The 26,774-nt window shown below is 40.1% G+C and overlaps 1 protein-coding gene and 1 long non-coding RNA gene across 7 annotated transcripts in view; both read left to right on the top strand.

Annotated features, from left to right (window-relative positions):
• Window positions 1–26,774, top strand: part of LOC143221881 (CD151 antigen) — a 163,916-nt gene that overhangs the window by 106,304 nt on the left and 30,838 nt on the right. The window lies entirely within an intron of this gene.
• The window catches only part of LOC143221888 (uncharacterized), a 32,279-nt gene continuing 5,506 nt past the window's right edge, over window positions 2–26,774 (top strand). The window contains exon 1 of the long non-coding RNA XR_013011886.1: window positions 2–26,725. This is a non-coding gene — a long non-coding RNA (uncharacterized LOC143221888). The remainder of the gene's footprint in view (window positions 26,726–26,774) is intronic.

Raw genomic sequence — 26,774 nt, 5'->3', positions numbered from 1 at the left:
TAGCCGTCAGTTTACTGTACCCTCGAGAGCCCTTCAGACGTTCAGCCAGAGCAGAAATTCTTGGCACTGTAATAGTCCAGACTCTCTGAGCATACAGGTGGACTTTAGTATTGGGTTGTGGAAGTAAACAGTGCGATTTATGCTAAATGAAAATTATCTAAAGCACGAGGCTTCTCACAGGATCGCGAGTCTCGTTCATGTGAAAGTAATCATGATAACGAGTCTAAAGAAGAAATATTTAACTCGGTACTAGCAATTTAAATTATTCACGAAACATTCTAAACGTGCATAAACATTCCCAGGAAACTTACAACGACACCAGATGCATTGCTTCTCAATTTTAGTAGAAACTACTCAACAAAGTGCAAAATTTTTTAGAGGATCGCAAGGCCCGTCCATGTGAAAATGATCAAGATAACGAATCTAGAATTTAGGAAAACACATACTGAAACACTACTTGCGGTTTAGATCCTTTACAAAATATTCTACAAACCCATAAACCTTCCCAGTAAAATTATACAGCAACGTCAGACCAATTGTTTCTCAATTTTCCCGCAAAATGCCGCTGGAAGCGCAATGCTTTTTAGAGGATCCTGAGCTTCGTCCAGGTGAAAAGGATCAAGACAGCGAGCCTAAGGAGGATTTCGAGTCTCGAGAACGTCTCTATGACCCTCGAGTCGTTATTAAAGGCTCGCCTCGCCGTCGGCGACGAGCAATGGTGGAACAGGCCAGTCGAAATTATGAAAAATGAGTGTCCTGAAAAACGGCCGCCGATAACAGGGTACAAGGCTCGAACAAGTCCCCCCTGATTATTTTTAATCTCGCGGAGGCGTCAGCGCCCAACGAGGCGTCGAGGTCTTATGCGTTAAATTGCAGATGCACCGTGGCAAGAAGGGCTACCGATCGATTCGTGCCCTCCTTCTTTTTCTTTCGATTTCTCGGTTGCATTGCTCGTGGCGGTCGTAACGCGGCTGCACCTTGCGACCAAGGGTCTGGGTTAGGTCCGAGGCTTCATTAGCATTTTATGGGATGTATCATCGCGAGGGTCACGATGCTTACAACGCCCGCGAAAAGCGAATGCCTGTTACTTCGGGCTTAACACTCCCGAGACGCATGCTGCAGAAAATATGTTCGCCTCCTGATACGAGGTACAAACTATTTGATCGGCTTTGAACATACACACTATCTATCTTGTGGTGTACGTGATCGTATTGAATTTTAGATAGCTGTTCTGGAGGATTTATAAAATTTTAACCCCGGGTTAGTTTTTCACGTTACGATTTTTCTACATCTAAATTGATCGTTTGTCTTCCGGATCTTTCCTATAACGATCTACAACTTGTGTTTATTAAGGGCAGCCCGCAACGAGCAAGTTTATCTAGTGCAATGGAAAATTAGAGAGTATAGTGGAGGTAGAACATCGATTTTGTACACGTTTGACCGTGCCTCGAGCCGCCAGTTCTCCTCAAGTAATTAAACCATCGACGAAACCAATAATTAACCGATACGAGGTATCGGCACAAGCCAAAGCACTAAAGACAAACCTGCTTTTTGTGCTCGAGTAATTGCCGATTGTTAAGAAATCGGACTCTCGTCGCCGCAGAGAAACGACTAAACACTTAATTTTCATTTCTCTGTCTCTTCGAGATCTTTTCAGTATCGCTTCATACTTTCACCGAGATATCGAATTCTGCCTTAACGAGATACCGTTCGTCTAGTTTCTCTTAATACTTGGGTGGCCATAGAGTTCCACGAAAATGATCCCGGTTCATTCCCCAAAACCATGAGAGTGTTAATTAAAGTTCCGAACTATTAGCGAATTCCGAGTTAGTGAACCGCGCGGTCTACTAATCTGAAGTGTGCATTTTGAAATAACTTTTTAGAACTGTATAATTAAGTCGAACTTGGTGATGGTAGAATTAATATGGTATAATTGTTAATGGGTGAAAATTATAGGTTGTTATTGCTACTGTTTAAGGTTTCTCGTAATAATCAATGACACTTTTAGAAATGCTTTAGAAATGTTCTCTGTTGTAATAGCTCTGTAAAATTGATTAAACACCGTAATCTTCCTTCAGGCAATAAATGCCACTTTTAGATTTGTTCTTTGAATTTCATCTGTTGGAATAATTTTGTAAACATTGATCGGATACTTTAAAGATTGTTTTACAAATGGCAGGTTCCAGTGACGAACTGTACGCCAGAATTTCGAAAGTGTCTTTACCTCATCTCTTCAATCGCAGCAAAGTCCTAACTAGCAACCCTAACTCCAGTAGTCTCCTAACTCCATCATCGACAACTAAAAGCAGTGCTTGTTAGAGTTACCTCAAAAATAGCTGGTTCTAGTGACTCCAGTCGTAAACCTGTTTCCATACTGTCCAAAGTGCATTTACATCATCTGTTTAGTCAGATTAAGGACCGAGCTCCTTAATTGTCAACTGAAAACACTGTTAGAATTATCTTACAAAGAACAGATTCAAACATTCTAGTAACTAGAGGCCCTAAGTTCAATAGGCTACTTGCTTCTTTATCACCTAAAAGCATTACTTGCTAGGATTATTTTAGAAACAACAGCTTCCATTGTATTTTGTGATAAACCAAACTGCACCAAAAAATCCAATATGTCTTTACATCATGTCTTCAGTCAGTCTAGAGTCCTTTTACATAGCAATTCTAAGTGTATTAGTCGCCCAATTGTATCAACAAACAAAAACACATAGTTGTTAAGACTATCTTAAAAACAACAGCTTCCACTGTCCTCTATTAGTCAGACTACAGTTCTTTCACCTAGCGACTCTAACCACAACAGTCTCTCAACTCCATCAACAATTAAGAATACGTCTTGCCAGACATCCTCGTCAGTTTCCATCATCGCTTAAGCATAATCCAACAGCCTCAAACTGTCCAAAGCTTCCTTACATCTTTTCTCCACCTAGACCAAGGTGTCTCGCACCAATCCGGCAAGCCTAACAGCCTAAGCCGCAGGCTTAAGCGCCGTCAGCGAACTTCTACCGACAAGAAAGACTCTAGGCCAAGGAATCCTGTAATTACATGCCCACGGGACGAGGCAGTACGACGCGACGTAGCCGTGCAACCGCGAGTGCAGCAGCATTGAAACCTCCGACATCGACCTGAAGGCCTGGGTGACTGCACTTGTGAACGCAATCAGCGCCGGTAAACGTACGCGTTCACCGGTCCGGCATTGTTGCGCGGCCATTGTTCCCGGCCCAGGTTATTGTTGCATTATCCCCACATTATCGAGCCTTATTACCGGACGAGTTTAAAGTCTTCCGCCATTCAGATCGACTGACGTCCACTGGCACACGCTGTGATCGAACCTCGATCCTGTCGATCCCTCTCCCCATCTCTCTCTCTTCGATTGTCTCTCAACAATCATCATCGTGAAATTCCGTGGATTCGGGACCAGAGGATGCAAGCTTGCCGGATGATTCGATGATTGTTCCGCGGGATTTATCGGATGATTTTACTGTCGGGGAGTCGGGCGAAAGATTGATGGTGGGATGGGTATGGGAGTGGAAACACCGTGTTCGTCTAATGAGTTATGGCTGAAATTATAGCCTCTTCTGAACGCTATATCTTCTTCGATAGAGAAGCATTATTTATTCTCCAGCGAACCTGAAATGGTAATTCTAGAGATGTTATAATAGTGTATTTTGAACATATGAGTATTTAGTGATATTTATACAAACGATTTTTACCATGAGTTTTTTAAAATCATTGTTCAATGGAAGATTAAAAACCTTCTTTTTCGATTTCGATTATTAAAATAGGTCGAGTAATATGTTTTCTTATTATGAATGAATTTTTATTGTACACAATGTGATTGTTCGTTTTTAAATGAGACTCTCTCGAAAAGGAACAATTTTGAGTGTTTATATAAGGTGATCGTAGAAATATTGTTAAAAAATTGTACAATTCATGAATTTTGATAGAAAGCTGCATCGATGTGCTAGCTAACAGCGAAAGTATCCTATTGATGCTTCACTTTAAGTTGATTATTAATGTCCCACAATAAATTATAGCAAATTTTGAAGAAATTAAGAAAGCAAGTGCACAGGTGAACACGTTCCGTACCGCGTGGGGAGTATACGACCCACACTGAACTTTCCGTTCAGGCCGCTTGGAATTCTCATTGAAAAAAATTTTATAAAAAAAAATTAAACCTCCTTCGAAAAAACGCACTAAAAAGTATGAAATAATTTCCATTTAATTTATGTGAATACACACGAACTTCGATACAATACAATCTTTTCGGAGGCGGCGCAAAATTGAAGATCTTCGACACTGGAAATTACGAAAATCCTAAAATTCTTCTACATGCTTCCACATATTAAAGTATCTTCTCTTCCCACCTACTGATTTCCAAGTTCACCATATTCCAATGAAGTCATAATCAGCAACATCTGTCATTTGGAAAATTTTCACGTTTGCGCCGCCTCCGAAAAGATTGTATTGTATTTAAGTTCGTGTATATTCGCATAAATTAAATGGAAATTATTTCATACTTTTTAGTGCGTTTTTTCGAAGTCGGTTTAATTTCTTTTTGTAAAATTTTTTTATTTCACACTTTTTAGCGGAACGAGCAGAATTTGTAGAACACCGTAGGATGGTTTTTCGGTCTCATTGGTTATTTGCAATAAAAACCGCAAAGAATGAAAAAATGCAAAATTTGTTTTCAAGGGACCAATCGGGAGACATACCCTACAAAGTGCAGAAGGTTTCGTCCTCCTGATTGGTCCATCCATCTCGGCGTAATCGGTGAACATACATAGAAAAAAAGGCACATACAGATCGAATTGAGTAACCTCCTCCTTTTTCGAAATCGGTTAAAAACGAACCATATGTGTTTGTTAAAATAATTCTTTAAAAATTTAATTTATTGCTTTATTGTCTAATGCATATTAAACTCTACACTCATTTCTTAATAATTATGGTTTTGCACTATTGAAAAATTGTATAGCATACGTCAGAATATATCCGCCCCACGCGGCCTGAACGGAAAGTCTCCAAAAATCGGTCCGGCACGGAACGTGTTAATTATACACATCCCAGTCCGAGTATCAGCGACTAGTTAGCGATCAACAATGGTCGGGAATGTAAACCACGATCCAGTACGTTGATTTCCATTGTCCAGAGGCGCCGGTATTCAGAAATTTCGCATAACACATTATTAACGCCGGCTTTCAAGTCCGTGCCGGCCGTGTGTTTTCCTCTTGTTCGGATCCGGCGCGTAATAATACACGATTTAAACCTCGCCGTGCATGAAAAATGGGTTGGAAAGGTTTTCTTGTTCCATTTTCTATTATGACGCGAGCTCTTCGCTCACGTACCTACAGTGCCATGAAAAAAAGTGCGTTGTCTCTCTACGAGAGCAGTTTTTAGAGGATCGATTGCACTAGGAATCGTATTTTTCCAGACTGCTGGATCCCGACAGGAAAGCGCAGGTCGGCCAATCAGTATGTTGCACCTCGCTGCCTCTAATCTTCATGTTTGAGCTGTTCGCACTTGTGTATGGCTGCTCGTTCGCCAAACGCATTTATTTTGAAAAGTTCCATGATGTTAGAAATAATTATTATTAAAAATCGAACGGTTCGTATCTTTATTCGGCTATAAAGTGGAAGTATTAAAACTGAGATTTTCAGTTTCAACTTGATTGCATCAGTGAATTGCATACCCTCTCTCGGGAAAAAGTTACCCTCTCTCTGTGGGTACCGGATCAGATGACGTTGTGACACATGCACGATGGAGACGAAACGCATCACGTGACCGGGCCGCAGCGGAAGCGTGGGAAATAGCGTCGTGGAGGGGGAAGGTAGAGTGGGGACACAAGTCTTAATCTGGCGACTCTGGAAATTCGTTCGGAAATTTTTGCCCTATAATATTCAGTCAGTTTCAAGATGGAGATTTCGAACATAAATATCAGATGATTGCATAAGTTCGTGCCCGATTTGGAAAAATAATTCAATGGTTAAATTTTAAAGAGTACAGCTTTATTAATCAATTATATAGTCACCATTCTTTTCTACCATTAGAAAAGAATGATGATTATGATTATATAATTTTTGTTTTTACACTCCGCCGTGCAGTACAGTTTGCGACATCTATGAAAATCGCGGGCAGGAATTTATGCAATTATCTAATACAATGTTTGTGTCATTAACCGTTAGCAGTCGAGGGGTGACTCAGAGTCACCACTAAAAATTGCTGTACATTATTCACAATATTGTTTACATTATTAAATATGTTGATATCTAATCAATTACTACGCATTGAAGTATTATATGTAAGGTATGTTATTATATCAATTTCATATCCATAAAATGAAAAAAATCATATGCAATGGAATTATTCCAGTTCGGAAGAAATGTTTAATTTTCAAGTTAAAATAGCTCCGATCGGAGCTCCGAATGGACGGTATAATTTCTTTATTGGCTGACCGTGGTACATTTCCACGGACTCATCCCGTGGAAATGAAGCTAGAATCGCCGCAGTGCAGCGTTCCAAAGTCAACAGTGTAGTCGTCGAGTTTTTCTCAACACTGTACACTGCGTGGCGGTAAGTTTATTCGCCGAGAATGATACTACTCGCGTGGCGCTATGTCGCGAACTTTTTGCGATGTTCCTCACCGCGCCAGGATTAATGTCGAGCTGACAAGAAAAAGAGAAACGTCCGTTTGAGGCCGGCTACTTTTTACCTGGCCACGTCGCGTAATTGCGAGCACGGACATCGTTGCACTCGAATGGCGAAACTGGATCGTTTATGATACTTCAATGAAGAAATCGTTAAATCAATTGTCGCGAAGGCGACGGTATCATTTGCTTGCTTGGAACACGACAACGTTATTGGAATTATATTGGAAATGAAACAAATATTTGAAGGAACAATGAACTCATTTGAATTCAAAAATTGTTGTATATTTATATAATTCCAATAATTACAATATAAAAAATGTGAAACCTGTCACTTGACCGACAGCTATTTAGTGTTAAAACAGGAATTTCTAGCTGCAAATTTTACGCATTTATGACAGGAATGAGTAGGCTCCATTTTAAAGAGTAGAAAGGTTAACCCTTTGCACTCGAAGCTATTTTATTTTTTTAGAATATTTTTATATGATTTTTTCATTTCATAATACAACATAAATGTTTAGTAATTGATTAAATATACGAACAAATTGAATAACAAAACAATATTTTTTGAATAATGTTATAGCAATTTTTAGTGTCGCCTCAGAGTCGCCATTCGACCTCTAAGGGTTCAACTGATTTGAGAATATTGATGAATTATTTCTAACTTATTGAGGTTGTTAATGAAAGAATAAGTTTCTATGCAATTGATGTAGAATATTTTTATTTTGCATGAAGATCCGCTGTTTAGTGAATACCTATGTATAAAAATTATACGATGAGTAGCATTAAAGAGATGGCTAGCAAGAGCATCAAGATAATCGGGACGAAAAGCGAGCGAGAACACCGTAAAAACGTTCCCCCATTTTCAATTCCGATTCCAATCTGTCCGCTTTGTTCGTGCAAGACTAGGGAAGTTCGCTCGTTTGAAGAAAGAATAACAGGGCGCCGGTAACGCACTGTCGAAGAAAATTGCCATGGTCGATCCTCTTAGCAGTCCCTTAAACCGGATTAATTTTAACGATCGCTAATAACGAATATCAAGCCACTTCCTCCGTGCGGACGTCGCGCCGGTGGTGGTTCCTGTAATAAAATACGATTATCTCTCACCGCGTGGTCCAATCGCATTACCAACCAAGCCTCATTATAGTTAGAATTCTCGCGCTTAGCCTCTTTGACCATGCTGGGAACATTTGATCATTTCTCCGACACTATTGTCGCTAACTTAGAGCAACGAAACCTTCGCACAATCAAAAATTATACGTTGCAGAATTTGGCAAAAATAAAAAAAACATAGTGACGCATAAGATTTAACCCTGAAAATATTTTGTACAGTGGACTTGTTATGGAATGGTGCAAATAAAAAAATAGAAATCTCTTGGACGTTATGTCTGTAGTTGTCAGGAAGAACGCCGCATATCACGTAATTTCACTTTCGAGATATTGCCGTTTAAAGTTTTGATCACGAATGCTTTGATATAGGACATCGGTTAAATTGCATAATTTTTTTCAGCCTTTCGAATTTATTTTCATGACTTTTTTTCTGGTAAATACATAAATCCTATACTATAGAGCTCAATTAATTGCAACCACGGATGTATCATAGGTGCGTTGAGAAAAAATATTTGACTTCACGTGGTAATAAGGTCACTGCAACGTTTCCAAAACGGGTCATTCTAATACTATTTTTGTAGTATCGATTTTGACAAAATTTTTATGAACTAGACGAAGTGTATGATCAAACAAACCTGAGGAATTATGTATAATTTATTGAGAAAAAAATGTAGTCATACGTTGTAATGAACCAATTTGAAAACGTCTGTGAGAAATGTTAACTTCAGTGAATTTTATCGAGGTCAAAAATGATTCGTCACTTTTCCTTCTTATTTTTGCCTGATGCTGCAGTGTGTCAGCATTGGTTTGAATTTCGCGTTCCCCGTGCGCTTCCGCCACGTGTCGTATTGAAGTATCGATTAGCATCGTGTGATATCCTCGCCGGTTTAAAACGAAACGGTGTGGTGTCGTTCGGCGAAGTCGACGTTGCGAGTTTATCCGTCGGGAACGTTATCCGCGTTAGCGGCGCCGCGTTAATCAATTATTTACGAGTATTAGCGTCGCTGAAGCAGGTGCGAGAGCGCGCGCTCCGAGCGATTCAAATGAACGAGCTTCGCAGAAACTCGGACGACAGGTGTATTTATGCGGTGCTCGAGCCGCTAACCGGAAGTTAGCAGTCGCTGGTTCGCGATAGTCAGCGCCCCTAACAGAAAAAAGTTTGATATCGAGCTCACCCTGCCTCGCATTCCCCTATGGGAATTGTTAAAAGGAGCTTTGAAGCTGTTTCGTTCGTTTTCATCGCGCGGGGTCCATCGATGCGATCAAATTTCATTAGTTCAGCCCTGAGGTTCCTTATTGAATTAAAGAGATTACTAAATAGATTTTTCTGTGGGAACTTCGCTCTTCAAACGTTACAGGTGTCCACATACTTTCCAGTGACAGGAACTTAGAAGGTCATTTGAGAGGCTAAGTAATTTGCTGGGGAATGTAACATTATAACTTATTTTTGAACGATGGAAAATTAAAAAATTATTCCAAAAGGTTAAGCACCTGGTCAGATTTATTTGTCATAAATAACATTTTTATTGAGAAATTTGTGTGAAGACGCTAAGTAATTTATTGTAGAACGTATGACAAGTATCCCCTTATTTTTAAACGATCGAAAATTATTCCAAAAGGCTAAGCAATTTGTCAAAATCATATTTTTATTGAAGTGCTCTTCACATTTTTCATCAACAGACCGAAGAACTTTAATCTTCATTGCTTCCACGATTAAAAATAATATGAATCATTTCATTCGTCTATTCTCGTTTCGACGTCAAACAGCATGAAACGGAAATTTTACAGTGAACGTCGCGTCATATTCCCTTCGAAACAAGCGTTCAATTTCAAGGAAGAGCTATGAGATTCTCTTTGTCACTGGATCATAGTGGAAACAATTATCGAGTGGACCGTTCCAACGTCAGAGGATACTCTAAAAACTGTGTTCGCCATCCGCTTTTTACTAATCGATCCCCAAAGTGAACGGAAAGGCTACGTACTCGGATAAATGAACAGAAAATGGCGAGGCTTCCCGATGATAATAACGGACGGAACAAAAAATCGATCGGTAATTAGCAATGCCGCGATTCTTTCATTCCAGCGTATCATCGCTGTAGAGGCGGTTAATTCCTCATTTGTCCGGGTGATAATTAAACGTAAACACAACCCGGCTGCCGCGTTCGTTCATCGAGGAGGAAATTGCCTTTTCGGTGAAAAAAATCAGTTTTTTTGTATATCAAATTGTAACTTCAAACTTTAAGGTTGTTTCTATAGCTGATTATATGTATAACGTGATTAAAAAGAAACTACTTAACCTTCACTGTGTGTATAGAGGTGTAACCACACCCCAAACTAATAAATACGCACATAAGAAGTTACCGAATGGAAAATATCAAATAAAAAAAAATAGAAATGATTAAACTTATTATTTTTATTTATAGAGAATTTTTATATTGTTATTACATTCAATTTTTTAATCTTTTCATGCCTACCGTCAGGAAAATCAACAAAATTTCAGAAATACATTTATTGTTATGTTTTGCCCTGAGAACACGCATGGGATGTGTTTACACCCCAGAACAGGAGAGACCTACAAAACGTACTTTTAAAATTTTCAATATAAGTCCACACAAAAAAGTTGTGAAATGCAACTTTCAGTATTTTTTCAACAATTCCGATCAATTGCTACTTTTGAAACAAATTTTGTTCACATGCTGTAGTAAACTAATTCCTCTAGCTTCCCAAAAATGTTCAAATCGTATACTACAATATTTAAAAAGTTATCGTCTGTTTTAGAGCGTTCGCATATTAATTCGAGTAACCGTATGTACACAGGGTGAAAGTTAAGAAGAAAGAAACTTCACTATCCAAACTACTATATGTATACTTTTTATACTGTCAAAAATATGAACAATTTTTCCTGGAAAATGCGTGACAGTTGATTACGCGTGACCAACATTTTCAATTTGTATTTCACTAAATAAATGACTTTGATTGTCATGGAATTTTTGAGGTTGCCGGTTTGACAGTGGCCGTGTGAAGAAAGAACAATCCACGGAAAAGTTTGAAGTGCATGTCGTTCAACAAGTGTCGCAGGGCGGAAACAAAAGTTTATCATTTCCTGTTTAACAGTCTGTGATTGGTCGGTCGAAGGAATGGCACGGGGAATTGCATGATTCAATCTATAATCGAAACGAGTCCTTAAACGGGCGAAATGATCGCCATCCGGCTTGTTTCGCAGCGGATAATGGTCGTCCGTAGGACGGGACACCTAGCACATTCCCAGGGGCGCTGGCATTGCAGTCGGTCGGGTGCATCGGGTGCAGAGTGCGCATGGAACGCGCACGTAGACGGTGTGCGGCACGTTCGCGGCGTGGCGTGCATGCCGTCTCGTCGCGACTCGGCGCATCCTCCGCCGACAGATCGCACTTGACGCGTTTGTCGATCGTGTAACATCGGGATGCACGACGACGGCCACTGATGCACAATACTGTCCTCCCGACGATCCACGGAAATCCCTTTCACGCGCCGCGCGGATCGTGCCTTGCATCAATCCCAATAAGATGCGCCGATGCGCCGTGTTTAATTAGACCCTGGCACGCCGTGCGATTCTCGGGCCACTTCTTTACTGCACTGATGCATTAAATTAAACTCTTCGTTAAAATCTTTGCAGTGGAGGAACTAGTAAATATGTTGTCAATATTGTATCTCATTGCTATAATACAGTTCATGCATTTATAAAAATGGAATGTGTAAAATAAATTGAAAAAATGAATGGAATTTAAGACTACCGGTGAAATACACGCTTGACGACAATCTAATCGATAGACTGCAGATTTTTATGCGAAATGAAGACGTTCTAAGTCGATTGGGAGAACTAGAAATTAAATAAAAATGTATTTTTTCGTGTAACAATTTTAATAAGACTCCTAATGTCTTAAAATCCGCAGTCTACTACTAATCAACCACATTTCTCTATGAAATCACCGAAATGTTTCAGACAATCTCTTTCGACGAAAAATCCTGAACAAATATTTTAAAACATAAGATTGACCACCTGAACAATGAAGATGTAAAGTTTCCTGAAAATCCGGAACAAAACTGTACAAACGTAAGATTGGCCGACTGACCACACAAGATATGAAGTTTCCTGAAAATATCTGAAACAAAATGAGTTAAAAATCCCACTAAAAATGTTATCCTACAGAGGAAAATCTCTGTTACTCCCAACTCCCTGGAAGGGTAGTTTCATCCCCTAACTACCCCCTCGATCAAAAATCGAAGCAAACTATGCACAGTTCTCGCAGAATGAGCACCGCAATCACAATATATCATGAACACTCGCTCCGCGAACTCCGTAGAATCATAAGAATGCCGTAGACTTCGCTATTTGCAATGCAGTTCCTCGCGGAAGTCGCCGCTAATTCCCAGCGAATCGGCGTTCACGCGTCGCGTGTCAAACGCAATTTACAGCGGTCGCGTCTCGAGCAACTCCTCCGAAGAAAAAGAGAGAAGAGCGAATTCTAGAAACCAGACGTTTCCTCGAACGTCTTCGGAAAAACGTGGACAACCTGCTGGAACAGAGAAGAGAAGAAGGGAAGAGAGGGTACAGAGACTACGTCAATCTCGCTTAGCGGACTTCGAAGTAAAGAAGAGAGCTCCCGGATTCTCTTAACAGTCCGGACAGGACGTAAGACGTAATTATTCTAATTTCGCCGCAGGATACAGCGGTTCCCTGCAGCATCCCTGCGATTTTATGCGACTCCCTGCGATTCCCCGCGGCTCGGATGCGAGCAGGATTTACGTGCCGCGCAGAGATTGGATCTCCGTATATTCCAGGAGCAACTCCGGGGCCAGTTTCACGCTCGCAATCGCGGAATAATAATCTTTGTGCCGCGAACGGGAACCGAAGCAACGGCCCGCCGTGGAATCCCGGTTCGCAACTGTGAAACCCCTTTATCGTCCTCTAAAACTCGGCTGAATGGCTTTATCGTACCGTAACCCTTTAACGCACTGTTCCCTGCGATTCCTGCGCAACGCACCGTCCTTTCATTTGCTAAATTGTATACCTGTGACGCGGTAGAATCTGCGGACCTGCCGTTCACTGGATGACCGAAGCTCTTCATCCATTCAAATCGCGTCTCTTTTCTCCTATTTTGATGTATGTTACCATGTTTTTATTAGCTCGCTTTCTTGTCTGTCTGTCTGTGTAAATTTTGCAATTGATTTTAAACTAACTTCCCGATGAGCTACAGACTTGAAATTTTAAACATATTTAACTATTAAATTTAACCGTTACACCTCCCGGCACGACGCTCGGTAGTGCGTGATCGCGTTCAGCGATCCCCACTCTGCGCGACAGAGCTCCCTACTCCACTACGCGTTCGCACTCTGACTCATCCCCACTCCACTGACATGTTTCGCACCGAAGGAGCTCAGTGTGCGGTCGAGCTCCGTGCGGTGCATAGAAAGTTACTACGTATTATTATACTATAATGTTTGTTTACCAAGCGAAAGAACCGTTGCACCGAGCTTTTCCATCGAATCTTTATCTTTGACATTTTCCTTCGCACTGACCAACCTTCTCGCGACTCCACTTGTTGGACTGTGTCTACGTACATACCAATATGGCGGCGCCCTTACCTATCAAACACACATAACTTTTGAGCCAGTCAATTCCTAACATTAAGACTTGGATTTTCGACATTGTCTCGTCAAAATCTACAAGATTACATTTTAAAAAGTTAAAAATTTTTGATTTCCTGAGGTGAAGTTCAGGCGAGATGCATCTCACAACACAAACAGATATAAATCAATCGTTTCACAGTACGTAAAACAGGTGAATAAGTGAATTTTCACCCTGAGGAACGTATGAGGTTAAAAATTCCTGGACTGTTCATCCACAGAACCCTGCAGAAAGAGCATAGTAAAGGGGGCTGTGTAGCAGAAGCGGTTTGCGAACTGTGTTTCGGAGGTCACAGAAAGCTTCGTGTCCGCAAACAGCCGCGGCGGAATTCTCAGTAAATTGGTGAACACGTTGGATGTCGTATCTTCTTCCGACCGAACGAAGCTGGAATTTGTCAGTAAGCCCGACGATGATTCAATTAGGCCATGAGGTCCCGTAGTCGAAAGTATTCAAATTCCAGGTCGGATATTAAATCGTTTAACCGATTCTTTTTCACCGGCGCGGCGTGGCTTAATCTGCTTCCGCGAGGAAGCGATCCACGCGAGGAATGTCGATTCAGGAACGAGGGCGAGGAAGTACCAGGGGGACATTCCGTCAGCGTTTATCGAGGATCCATAGATCGCTGCCGGCCCGATCGAGAAACTACGTGGAACCGTCGTCGCGTGTGGAGTCTTTCTCTCTCCTTCTCGTTGGCATTTAATCGGTTCGGAGCGCGTTAAACGAGAAAGCGAGCCTCTATTCGAGCGATCCGAGAACCGAAGGTGGGCACCATTAGCATAAGAACCCAGAAGATCCCCCCAAGAAGATAGCTAGTCCCTTATTTACAGCGTGTCAAGGATAATCATTCCACTCGCGGGTTTGCTTTGCCTGCCGATCAAACATGATGCTGCGGACCGCTCGATCTTTCCTCCGGCCGTAAACGTTCTGATGTCCGATTGCCTCTGTGATCGTAAAATCGGGTCGCCTCGTCACAAAGTGCGTTCTTTCAGCTCTCATTCGAGACCTCGGAAAATGGGAATATATTCGAAAACTGATTTGAAGTGTCCAATAATCTCTTAAAATCGCATTTTTCAATTGTAGGGTAAGAGTTCGAATCTTCTTATGAACCAAAATGGTTCAAAAATATTGTTGCATTGCTTTGTATAGAATGATCGAGAATTTATGCAGCTTTTGTACCTTAAAATTAGTACAGACAATTCTAATTTTATCTAAAAATCTGCAGTCTGCTAATTACTGACAATTTTTCCATAAAGAAACTTGGCAAAGCTGTGATATATAGGGTGAGGCACCTAAAACAGGCCAACTGAATAACTCGGCTGCTATTGGTGTTAGGAAAAAATGCATCAGATGGAACTTGCTTGGTTTCGAGGGGGTGTGGATCTTTCTTGTACGTGGACGCGTAAAGGATGTATGAAGGCCACCTTTAGTTTTTTAAATAAAATGCCCAATATTTTTGCTGGATTTCGGATGAAACACAAAATTCTGCGTAAAAAAGTATTGACTTGCGTATATCATAAATCTAATAGTTAACGAGACACATATAATCGAAATAATTTTCCATTTGTACTTATTCAAGTTGAAGGATATCAGTTCGAGCACCTACTAGCTTCCAGGTAATAACTATTATACATATGGGAAATGATATCGATAATATCTCGTGAACTATTAGATTTATAATATACAGGGTGTCCCACGTAACACTTTCCACGATTTTTCAAACACTTGAGATAATCTGACGGAAAACTATTTTCAACAAAAGTTGATCAGTTTTCGATTGGCTATACATTGCAATAAAAAAAGTTCGAAATTTTTTCTTTTTTAGTATTGTCAAGGCCACCTTTATTTTTTTAGATGGCTCTTGGTATTTTCGACTTAACAGTATTATAGCTCGTATCAAGACGAATTCAACGACCTAGTATACCATGACCTTCGAATGACCTTACAGTACCATTTAAAAAAAATGAAGGTGGCCTTCACAACACTAAAAAAGAAAATATTCAAACTTTTTTTTATTGCAATGTATAGCCAATCGAAAACTGATCGACTTTTGTTTAAAATATTTTTCTGTCAGATTATCGCGAGTGCTTGAAAAATCGTGAAAAGTGTTACGTGGGACACCCTGTATAAAGGTCAATACTTTTTTACGCAGAATTTTGTGCTTCATCCAAATTCGACCAAAAATATTGGACATTCTATTGAAAAAAATGAAGTTGACCTTCATATGTCCTTTACGCGGCCACCTACAAAAAAGCTGCTAACATCAGATTAATGCCCTGTCGAAACCAAGCAAGTTCCATCTGATGCATTTCTTCCTGACACCAAAAGCATCCGAGTTATTCAGGTGGCCTGTTTTAGGTGCCCCATCCTGTATAATTAACCAGAAACATTCTTTTTCGAAAACTGCAGAGCAAGAACGCCGGAAATTGCAATTGCACGAAAACCTACAAACCGCGCAGTATAGAAATTCGTTCTGAAACGTGAGACTAATGAAACCTGGTAAAAATGGAACTTTTCCCCTAAAAATCTGTGGAAACCAGGCCAGTTTTTACAATAGAAAAAGCAAATATGAGCAATAATGTCGAGGGACCGGAGCAGGTTCAAAGAATGCAAAATGTAGCGGGCGGAAAGAGGTTTAAAGATCGCGGAACGGTCGATGCACATTTTAATTACGGTGTATCGTGGTAGGGCGGCTATTTCGCAGAGAAATGGAAAGAGACGACGCGACACGCGACGGTGACCGATGACGGAGATAGGCGTGGTTTCATCGCAATAATACGCGGGGCCGAGTGGAATCGGTATATCGCGAAGGGTTGGGGCTCATCTTTTATTCATCGGCCGGGGAACGTTTTATTTAAATTACGGATTCGCCGATTCTCTGATTGATGTCCGGCGGTTCGGTGATTCTCGCGTTGCACGCTCTGGTCGCCGCTGATATTTTCCGGCGGAGCTGCAAAACCGCCGCGAGATATCATCGACGGTACATACACACCGCGTGTTTGTTCCACTCTCTTGGCATAATGCTCGCGTGTGCTACATACGAACCTGGACCGGCTCGCATGATTTACAGCGACTGTTTTAAGGCCACCGGCGCCGTTGCTTGCCCGCGTAATACCATTAATGATAAACATTTTCGACAGCGAAGCAAGGGAGCCGAGACTCGACCGCGGAACGCAGCTTAGTCTCGCGCCGCTAATTTAATGGAATCGTTTGCGGTGCACAGCTTTATGATAATCGCACGCCTCGGGAAATCCTTCGCGCTAAACACAATGGAGCTGACCGGATACTCGGACTGCCTTGCGCGACATGCAACAGCTCAATCTAGATCGGGACTTCGAATTTCGATGCTGTTTCCGGGAGAAAGTCAGTTTAGATTGAAAGTTGTGGTGTGGGTTGAACACCTTCAAGATCAGAACATTTAAGAGTTTTGTTTTCAACAATGGGAATAGGGATTCTTCGGCGCTGGCGGCCTGTGATGATTTTAAATGAGGTTTAATCTCTGCTAAGTCCGAGTAAGATGGTGCAATTCTACGTGGCTGGTTCGAATTGATTTTACATTGTATTCCCGTGTGGATTATTGAACTTTTCTCAGCTAAATTGAAGCTGGAAGATCGCGATTTGTGACAGGACTATTTCGATTCAAACGAAATGACGAATTCATAACCAAAACTTGAGAAATCCCCATCATTGAATAAAAAAATGCTTCGATTTTAAGGAGTTACTTTGAAACAATTTTATAATGTATTCCCGTGGGAGTTTTTGGCTTTCGAGAGCTTACATTGAAGCAGATAGATCGCGCTTCATAGCAGAACCATTTAGGTTGCAAAGAAAATTCGAAGGCATAGAATAATGCTATAATTAACCAGGAACGTTCACAGATTCTGTTTCGGGTAATTACGTGGCCGGTAAAAGGTTCGTTAAGCCGTAACAAAATTCGCGTGTTTCGGGAAATGCCAACAGGGGGCTGGTTGTTTCGTAAAAAGGCAGTATCAAAAATTCCTAACAATCTGATAAACCAAGGGAATAAAACGCGGTCGCGGTTCCCTCCCATTTAGGCGCGCGTCGGAATTATTCATTCGGAGTTAACAGAATTTCGGCATACTCTCGCAGGAAAAATATGCCGCGGCTAAAATGCACCGGGAATAAATCCGCGTCCAAGCAAATTCTGCAACGAGCTACAGACTTTTATTATTTTTTTATTGTTTTTCGTTTTACCATCTCCCACACGTTTACGCGGATCGGCGAGCGCAAGGATTTATTCCGGAGCGTTCAGCAGATTTTAATTGCACCGGGAATTTTCCGCGGTTATGTAATGAGCGTTTTCCCGCTGCGGGATTATACCTACGTGTCGGGTCCGAACTATGCCGGGGATGCTTCTAATTTTAAATCCTGTGGGCAAGCTCGTCCGGCGATCTCGCGGGTACGAGAACAACGTAAATAAGTACAGGACGGAATATGATCTGTACGGGCTCCGCGTCGTTCTTAATCCTGTCGGGGCTTTGCCGTTCGCGGAACGTGCTCCGAATGAATTGAAATGGACATGCCGGAGATGAATGAACACTCCAAGAAAGGGAACAACCTCCCACCACCAGCGGGAAAGATAATATTTACAGGAAGATCCGCGAAACTCTCGAGTCCCGAGGTTTATCTGTCATGACGCTGTTTATGACCTCTTCAAACGAAACCGACCCGGCTACCTTTCGAATAAAAATATGAAATGAACTCTTAGTCGTGCGTTATCTAGAATCTGCGTATGTGTAATCGTTTCATTGGCGTTTGCTTCATTAGCCTTGTGGTTACTTTTACGGTATTAAATGAATTTGTGGTCGTCGAGTATCTGTGCAAATGTGCAAGCAATTTTAACCCCACAAAACGTGTAGATTATAATAGTATTTCTTGGTGAAACCGCTTCAGAATATGCAACAACCTACTATTTAAGATTATTGCTCTAGTGCCCGAAGAATGAACGTCTACAGCGATTTTACATAGAGGAATCGTAAATTGTCAAAGGAATTATTGAAAATTTTTTATACAAATGGTACAGATGTGTGATTCGAAACACTGAATTTTGAATCTGATAACAGGCTTCGGAAAGTATTGGACGATTTCCCGTCAATTTCCCGAGTGGGGGAATCACCGTGCGCAGATTGCTATCGGGAGTAGCAGACGCGGAAAATCTTCACTTTGCTTCGAGCCTTCGAGCTTTGCAGATCTTGAACGACAACAAAAGTTTTGTCGCTTCTGATTGTTTACTGTTTTCGAAAAGTAAAGTAAAAAAAATGCGTTTTGATACTCTGCAGATTCGTACGCTGAGATTGCTGTTCTCTGCGGTTTAATTTGAATATTCTCTGAGAGAAATTATTAATAACCTTAGTTAGTCTATAAAATTAAGATTGTACCTAATGAAGAGGATATGAGAAACCTACCAGAGGTCCCCTAGTTCCCATCCAGTATTCCCTGTTATGTTCTGAAAGTTTCAGGCTGAAACCAATTACGCTTCCGAACCATCCTGTATGTGTCAAGGCAGACTTCATAAAAAATGATTGGTTTACTCGCGATAATTAATAGTCAAAAGTGTATCAACGACGATGGGTGTTGTACCATCTAATAGAAATTCAACGATTCTATTTCTGGAGCTATTCAATATTCCACACAGCATGACAAGGCAGGAATATTCTTAGACCAGGGGAATAGGCAAAGAATATTGCGCTCGTAAATATAAGCATACGTATGTATAAACGTTCCCGTGCATACGATTTCGTAATTTTCTATTTCCTTCGTGCATTTCTACGTTTCCCGGAGCCACAGCAACGTGTGCCATTCTGTATGGGCTTCTCTATTTGAAACAAGAATGCATCGAATGTCGGTCAAACTGTGGGCAGAGAAGCTCGGCATTCCAAACGTCGAGCTGGGATCTTGGCGCTAGAAATACTCTCGCATTCAGTTTCTTGCGTTCTCTATTGATCCTGAACACTTTCGAAACAGCCTCCTTATCTCGCATGCACGGTCGAGTATCGTTTCGCACGATCAGACAATCCTACGAAAATCTGTTTGCTGCATCACCGACCACTTTTTCACGTAGTTTGTGGCCCGCAAGAGGAGTAAAGTTAATTCGTGGTTGAAATAGGTTCCTCTACCTTCAATTTAAGCCTTGGAACGTGCAAACATTCCCACGGTAATACATTCCAAAATCGATTCAAAGTTACCTCTTAAAATCTAAGCAAATTTTCAGAGACTCACCGATGGGGATTTCTCAAAATTTGGATATCAATTCGACATTTGATCTGAACAGAAATGATCTTATCATAAAGTGCGATCTTCCAGCTTCAATTTACACTCTGAAAAGTCCAGAAAATTCCCACGGGAGTACATTCTAAAATTGATTTAAAATAGTCGCGCGAAACCTGTCCATATTTCTCTGATCTATCAAAATATCGTAAAGTACAATCTTTCAGCTTTAATTGAACCCCATATCAAAGACTTTTAGCCTAATTTGATCCCATTTAGCCTAAATGAGTCTATTCATGACACCGTTCAATTGTGGAAATTAGAGTTTTATTCCGCAGGAAGATTTTCTGTCGCTTGTTTATCATTGATTTATTGCCTTTTTTTATTGCAATCACTCGTTCAATCGTTTATTATTCAAGTCATGTTGTTTATAACGTTGAGTTATTATCATCGACGCTTTGGGATTATTATTATTTAATACGACCGTTGGCAGCGTTACATCTACTTGCATTATTCATACTGAGAATCAAATTAATTTCATATGAACATTGTTATTTGAAATCGGAACGACGCGATATTCGTGATTCCAGGAAAAATAGCCTCTGTTATATTACTTTTAATAATGTCCTACATTTCATATAAAAGACACGCTGCATTTAGTAAAGTAATATTAATATTGTGGAATTCCATGTTAATTTTCATTTTCACGAAGAGGTTCAAAGCAATCAAAGGTAGAGAAACTGTTTTTTATTATTTCGGGACGATGTCGGTAAATTCACTGGTGAAGTGATACCGCATTAAATCCTATTAAAACTCCACAATTGTGTCGAGACCGACGAAAATGGTTTTATAATAGACCAACACTTCCTGATTAAAACAAAAAAAGAATCATCCGAATCGAGTACGCAGTTCTCGGAATAAAAATTCCGAAATTGTGTCCAGGATAGGATGCAAGAATTGTAAATTTCATATCTCTGTATTTTTTAAACAAATTCGAAACCAGCAAAATGACGACTTAAAGCCCCCCTAATTTCACGCGCACTATATCATACTTTGATCGAAATTGCTGGTAGCGAACTTATTTATATTCAATAATTACGTATAAAAAGATACTTTTGCACTATGTATACAATACTACTTTATTTTCATTGAAATTGCTGGTAGCAGACTTATTAATATTCAATGTGATTACGCATAATAAGTCCTCGTTTCCACTTTCAGAAAAATTGCATATTTCAATGCTCTATATTTTATAAACAAATGGAGCACCAGCAAAGCGATGACTTAAACCCTCCCCAATTTCACGCGCATTATATTATATCATACTTTATTATCATCGAAATCGCTGGTCGCAAAGGCGTTGATACTCAACGATCACGCGGAGTCCTTTTTCAGCACGACATGACGAAAAATGGAGCAGGTGTTGTAATACGGTTACGAGGCCCGTAAAACAGAGTCGGTCGGGTTGCTCGATCAAAGCAGCAGCCACACGAGACATTTCATTTTGCATCTCGACGGTGCACTGTGGGGAAAAAAGGGAGAAGCACAGTGCAATAGCTCGAGGTCCCGTAATCGTATCTCGCGAGTTATACGACTCGAGGCTCGTTACCGTTCCCATAAATCTTGGCAAAAATTCAAGAGAGGCTATGCCACGATTTATGGAATTAGCGGCGCAATATTTTACGGTCCGCGAACGGAAAGATTTCTGGGAGACGTCGGACAGTTTCGAGACTGCACTCCGACTGATTTAAAAGTTCCTGCGAGCGCCATTCTTGGCGACGATCGTGTCGAGATCGAACAATTCCACTGTATCGATCTGAAAAATTCAAAAAGACTCTCCTACTCTTCTGAAAAAGATTTTTAACACTAAACTTAACGAACCTTAAAAGTAACTGGTACATGTTCCCTTATAAAAATGACAAGATTGATTTTATTTAGACTTTGTGCGGTCCCTATTGTAATACGTGCTCTATCAGCGATATCTGTACAACCATTCTTTATGAAATCATTTTTATTATTTCAATAATTTTTAAATAAAAAATCTGGAACCGGTCACTTTGATCGTTAGTGTTAATCGAAGGAAATGCTTCACGTTTAATTACCATAGGCCCCAGTATAATAAGCTTAACATGAAGAAAGCGTCATAAAAGGTTATTCTTTCGTTTAATACGAATTATGTTGATTCATTACTAGACTACGGATTTTATGACAAAAGTTATTGAAGTACATGAAGTTATTAAATAAAGAAGTTTTGTTGCAGTAAGTCTTTTCCTTTAAACAATTGATTAAATCTTTATACATTTACAGCCACACGAATTTTCATTTTTTAACTGTATAAAAAGTAAGTTCACTTGGAATTTCGATTCCCTTGTAGCGCGTCGACATTTTGTTGCTCCACAGGAATAAAAATGGAGAAATCCGAGCGAAGTCACGGTCTCTTCCCATGATATACGATATTAGCACATAGGCGGCACGGTGTTCATAAAAATTTCCACACCCGCGCAACACACTTTTTTCAACATGTTCTCGCAGCCGTCTTCTCTTTTTCGGTTTTCTAAAACCAGGATATTCCGTCGTTAAAACGAGAATGAAGTTATAAAACTTGTTAAGTATCGCGTAGGCGGCTATATGTACACTTTTTGAATAAGGAACAAATTCTTTTTCCGAGATGTTTGAATGGAGACGGTGTCGAATTTCTGGGGAGTACTAATTAGAAACGAAAACGTCGGAGATTTAACGTTGCGTCAGAGAGGATGTGTTAACGAATGTACAAGTTTACCTTTCACGGTATTTTTATTCGTTTAATCTTCCCGGATTGGCAATCAAACTTTCAGATTTTATGTAATTATTTTTAACTTTTATTATTCGACCGTTGCATCCGGTAAACTTCCACTACAGCGGAAATTTTTACAGAGCATTGTTACTGTTGATCGAATTTATTACGCGTTCATTCGATTACTTAAAAATTGAAATGTTTGAAAAATAATTTTCTGACTAACAATAAGCGATTTCAGTTTATTTATACATAGTCAAATTAATTGTTATTGTATACACTTTCTTGTATAAATTCATAGTATGTACAACATTTTCACCTTCTAAATCAGACCCTCTCCCTACTCCTAGGTCTTCCCCACCAAACTCCTGTGGAGTATAGGAGGAGGTTGGGCTCCAAGCTGGGAGGGGGGAGGGGCGGTACTCTGTTCTAAATCGTTTCAATATTTGATAAAGGAGGTACGTTATACAATATAATAAAACATTGCAACAATGAAACTAAGCAACACAACAGATGCTGGTAGCGAACGTGTCAACAATGATCAAAATTTTATAAAATTAATGGAAAATGATGTTTAAAAATTGTAAAAGAGTTGCAGAGCGAAATAAAAAAGAGAATCTTAAAAATGAGCCTCTCTGCAAAACCAGCATCAAATTACCAACACCATCGAAAAAGACTATAATTTCTTGCTTCATAAATTGCTGGACAAATACTTCAAACGACAGTGAGCGGAGCGACTTTATGAACCCAAAACACGTCCCCATTGACAACCGGTGGTCCCCGGCAACAAGTTACGGCCGCAAAGCCGAATAAATCGGACTCGAAGACTTCAATCGTGCCGAAACTAAAAGCAAGACGGGGACATCTCGTTTATCTACTCCCTCAATTAGGCCCTGGGTCCCAGGTAAGACATCCGTCTCGAGGCTAAAAGGTTTCTTTCGAGACTGGTTTCTCTGGAATTCCGGGAGGAACGTTCTCGCCCCCACAAGCCGTTGCATTTTTAATTTGCCGTCGCGTCGTTCGCTTATCTCGAAGTTATGAATTCAGAGAGCAAATACAGAGTCGAGAGTGTCTAACGGGATGTTAGAGCCATCCTTCTGTCACGTTTTACACACCACCTGACGGTCGATGGGCCAGAAAATTCATTTCTTTCGCGAGACGATGAGACAACGTCGATGAACGTGCATGCCGCTCGTTCCAGCTTTATTACGTTGCCAATCCGATGATAGGCTGACTGTGGAACGACTTGACAGCCTGTTTGCCACGTTTTGAGCTGTTTCCGTAGGACCGTGATAGATTAAACGCGAACGCCACCGTGAAATAGGTACACGAGTACTGATGTCAATACAGCAGGTTGCTTGCGATTTTTAACACTAGATTTCACATTACTTTATAAACATAACAAGAATGTGTCTACCCAAATTTTTTGCCATTTCTCCGATAATATAATACCCAAAGAAATTTGGTACATACTTCCTCAGGGAAGCAACTTTACAAACTTAATAATCGCAAATTAAGAATATTAGAACCTGTCATTTTTACGGGTCCCGTAAACCTAGTTAAAAACATTTTTATACCGTGGAATTAAATTAAATAAGTCGACATAGTATCAAGTTAAATAAATAAGTCGACATAGTATCATAACATTTGTACGGTTTCGTCTATAATTTTTCTTGAGATATTTATAGTAATTTTCACGGGCTAAGATTAAATGAAATAAAATCAGGATATCGGAGCCAATACATATTGGATTATTTGGGAAATTTATAATCATTTTCCTAGTGCTAAAGTAAATCAATACTTAAGCACCGATGTCTCAGTGACGTCAATATGCATATCAGGTTGTTTGGGAATTTTAAAAGTGTTCCCAATATATAAAATGAACTCTACAAAAAGTCAACAATTATTTTTTAACACGACAATGTATAAAATTTTCAATAAATCCAGTACATTCCATTTCACATTTTCTAAAACCAAGTCTTCTGTACTTTCAAACAATGTTCTTACAGTTAAATCGATCATGTTCCAGAGACACTGTTACAAAACGAAGTAAAAATCTCAAAGAACAAATATGAAGGATGAAATGTTCTAGTTAAACGTTCCAGCGAAAGGTCTCCTTACAGGGTTTTTGCGGGTTTGCGACAACCGAAGCAAATCAGTGATTTAACAAGCGAATTCTTCCCGCGTATTTTCCTTCTAGCGCTTCTTGTTCCGCGAGTACGCCGCGCCGCAGCTGCAATTGGTGCATGGAATGAAACGAAAGCAGACGTCGAATTACCCTGTGAAGGATCTCTCTCCGCCCGTGTCGCTCCACTGTCTTCGACGTTTCTTACGCGTTTCCTCTGTGACGTTTCAAAGAGGACGAGAGGAAATTTATGACCGACTCGTGTGTTGCGCGGGCATTCGTAACGCGTGCGATAGCGAACGGTTTTTGCACGAGCCAGGCCACTCGGAATTGTTTACACTTACGAGGCACCATGTATCGCGGCTTTGTGCTAGGAGTTGCTCGCTGAACACATCCTCCTTTTTGCGTACTTTATCAAATCAATGGTGATCGTCGTCAGATGAATTCTCGCTGGAATCGTGACACGATGATTACACTGTCGTATACGGAGCTCGAATATTGCTTGGGCGGTCACATTCATTTTTGAAGTGAAAACTTCTTTAGGCGCACCGCGTACACAATTGCTGGGCAGTGAAGGAGTCTGATCCGTCACGCTGCGAGGTGAAACGAGTTTAGCAGAGCGAGCGAGAAACAGACAGGTGTGCAATCGCCATAGAAGTTTTCACTTCTTCGTCTACACGTGTATATGACGTCTATTTTTGAACAGTGGAAATAGTATTTATGAAGAAGGTATAACAAAAATACGAAATGTAGCAAAATCAATTTTGGTTTATTACTCACGTCGTTAAAGAAAATTATTTTACGTACTTTTGTTTATATTAATTTTATAGATTTATATTCTCCCGTGTTTCTTTTAAACCCAAATGCTCCTATCATAAAGTGCGGTCCTCCCCCTATAATTCGAGCCCTCAAATATTAAAAAATTCCAATAAGTATGCATACTATTTAAGCCAATTATAGTATGCATTCTTATTGGAATTGGAATTTCCCTTAAAATCTGGTGATTGCGGTTTTTTCCATTTTTCAATCATACACTTTAGTGGAACAGTTCTCGGAACGTGACGTCTCGAGAGGAATTTTTGGTGCAAGGTATGAACCCGCGTTTTTAATCGTGCGCAAGGCCCGTTCGCGAGGGTAACCACCCCACCCCACCGCCCGCCGTACCGCCGATCTTCGTAGATCTAAGGTTTCCACCGCGGTGTCATTAGTAAAATGAAAGTGAAAATGAACACACGTGAGTTTTCGTGAGTGACCGTTAGAGAACCACGGCAGTTGATATCGAGACGTAGAAAGTATACTGCAATATGGTGACCGTTTTCTTGTTTCACCCTCTCGATTGGTATCAAGATTACTTATTTGAATTTTCATTATTATTAACATTAATTCTGTGATTAAGTGATTAAGTGAATCATGTATCTTTTATCGATTAAAATTGTTTAGAAATGATTTCGTGAGCGTCCAAATTATTTTCTTAATAGGTATTAAAAACTATTATAGTTTTTAATGCATCCTTCTGTTTTAATTGTATGATACTGCTTATTAAAACGGTCACATCGATATTTAGAAATGATCTTTTAAGGGTTCAGATTAATTTGTTAATATTTTTTTATGTATTCCTCTGTCTGAATTGCGTTGAACTAGTTTTGAACTATATAGGGAGCTCGAATGTTGTTTGAATGATCGCATCGATTTTTATAAACGATTTGGTGAGCATCCAGATTGTTTTGTTAATAATTTTTCACGCATTATTCTGCCTGAAGTACACTGAACTGCTTTTATCGTATAGAGAGCTCAAATACTGTTCGGATTTATATATTATTATTTTTTAATTTACTATTCGTATCTTTCAGTCTCAACCGCACCGCTTTCGAAATTACAAAACACTGTTCGAAACATTTTACAGCAATTTTTATAGGCTAATACGGAATAAAAATTGTATGAATGAAAGTACAATATGCATTCTGTCGCCGATGCATCACATTGTTTACGACACTTACTGCAATCAGTGCAGAATACAATCGTATTAACAATACGTAACATTGGGAAATTGTAATCCATATATCGAGGTTGTTCGAGATATTTATGGTAATTTTCGTAGGGTGGTATTAAATTAAATAAATTGGTCGAGTTAAAATGAATACTCGAACGGTGCAGTCGATATACATGTTACATAGGTTCATAGACATATAGAGATAGACTGCGCCGTCTTATGGGCGAGTTGAA

The sequence above is a fragment of the Lasioglossum baleicum genome, chromosome 3, assembly GCF_051020765.1.
Source record: "Lasioglossum baleicum chromosome 3, iyLasBale1, whole genome shotgun sequence".
Taxonomy (NCBI): Eukaryota; Metazoa; Arthropoda; class Insecta; order Hymenoptera; family Halictidae; genus Lasioglossum; species Lasioglossum baleicum.
Note: the sequence above shows the minus strand (reverse complement) of the source record. Positions and strands in the feature narration are given on the sequence as shown.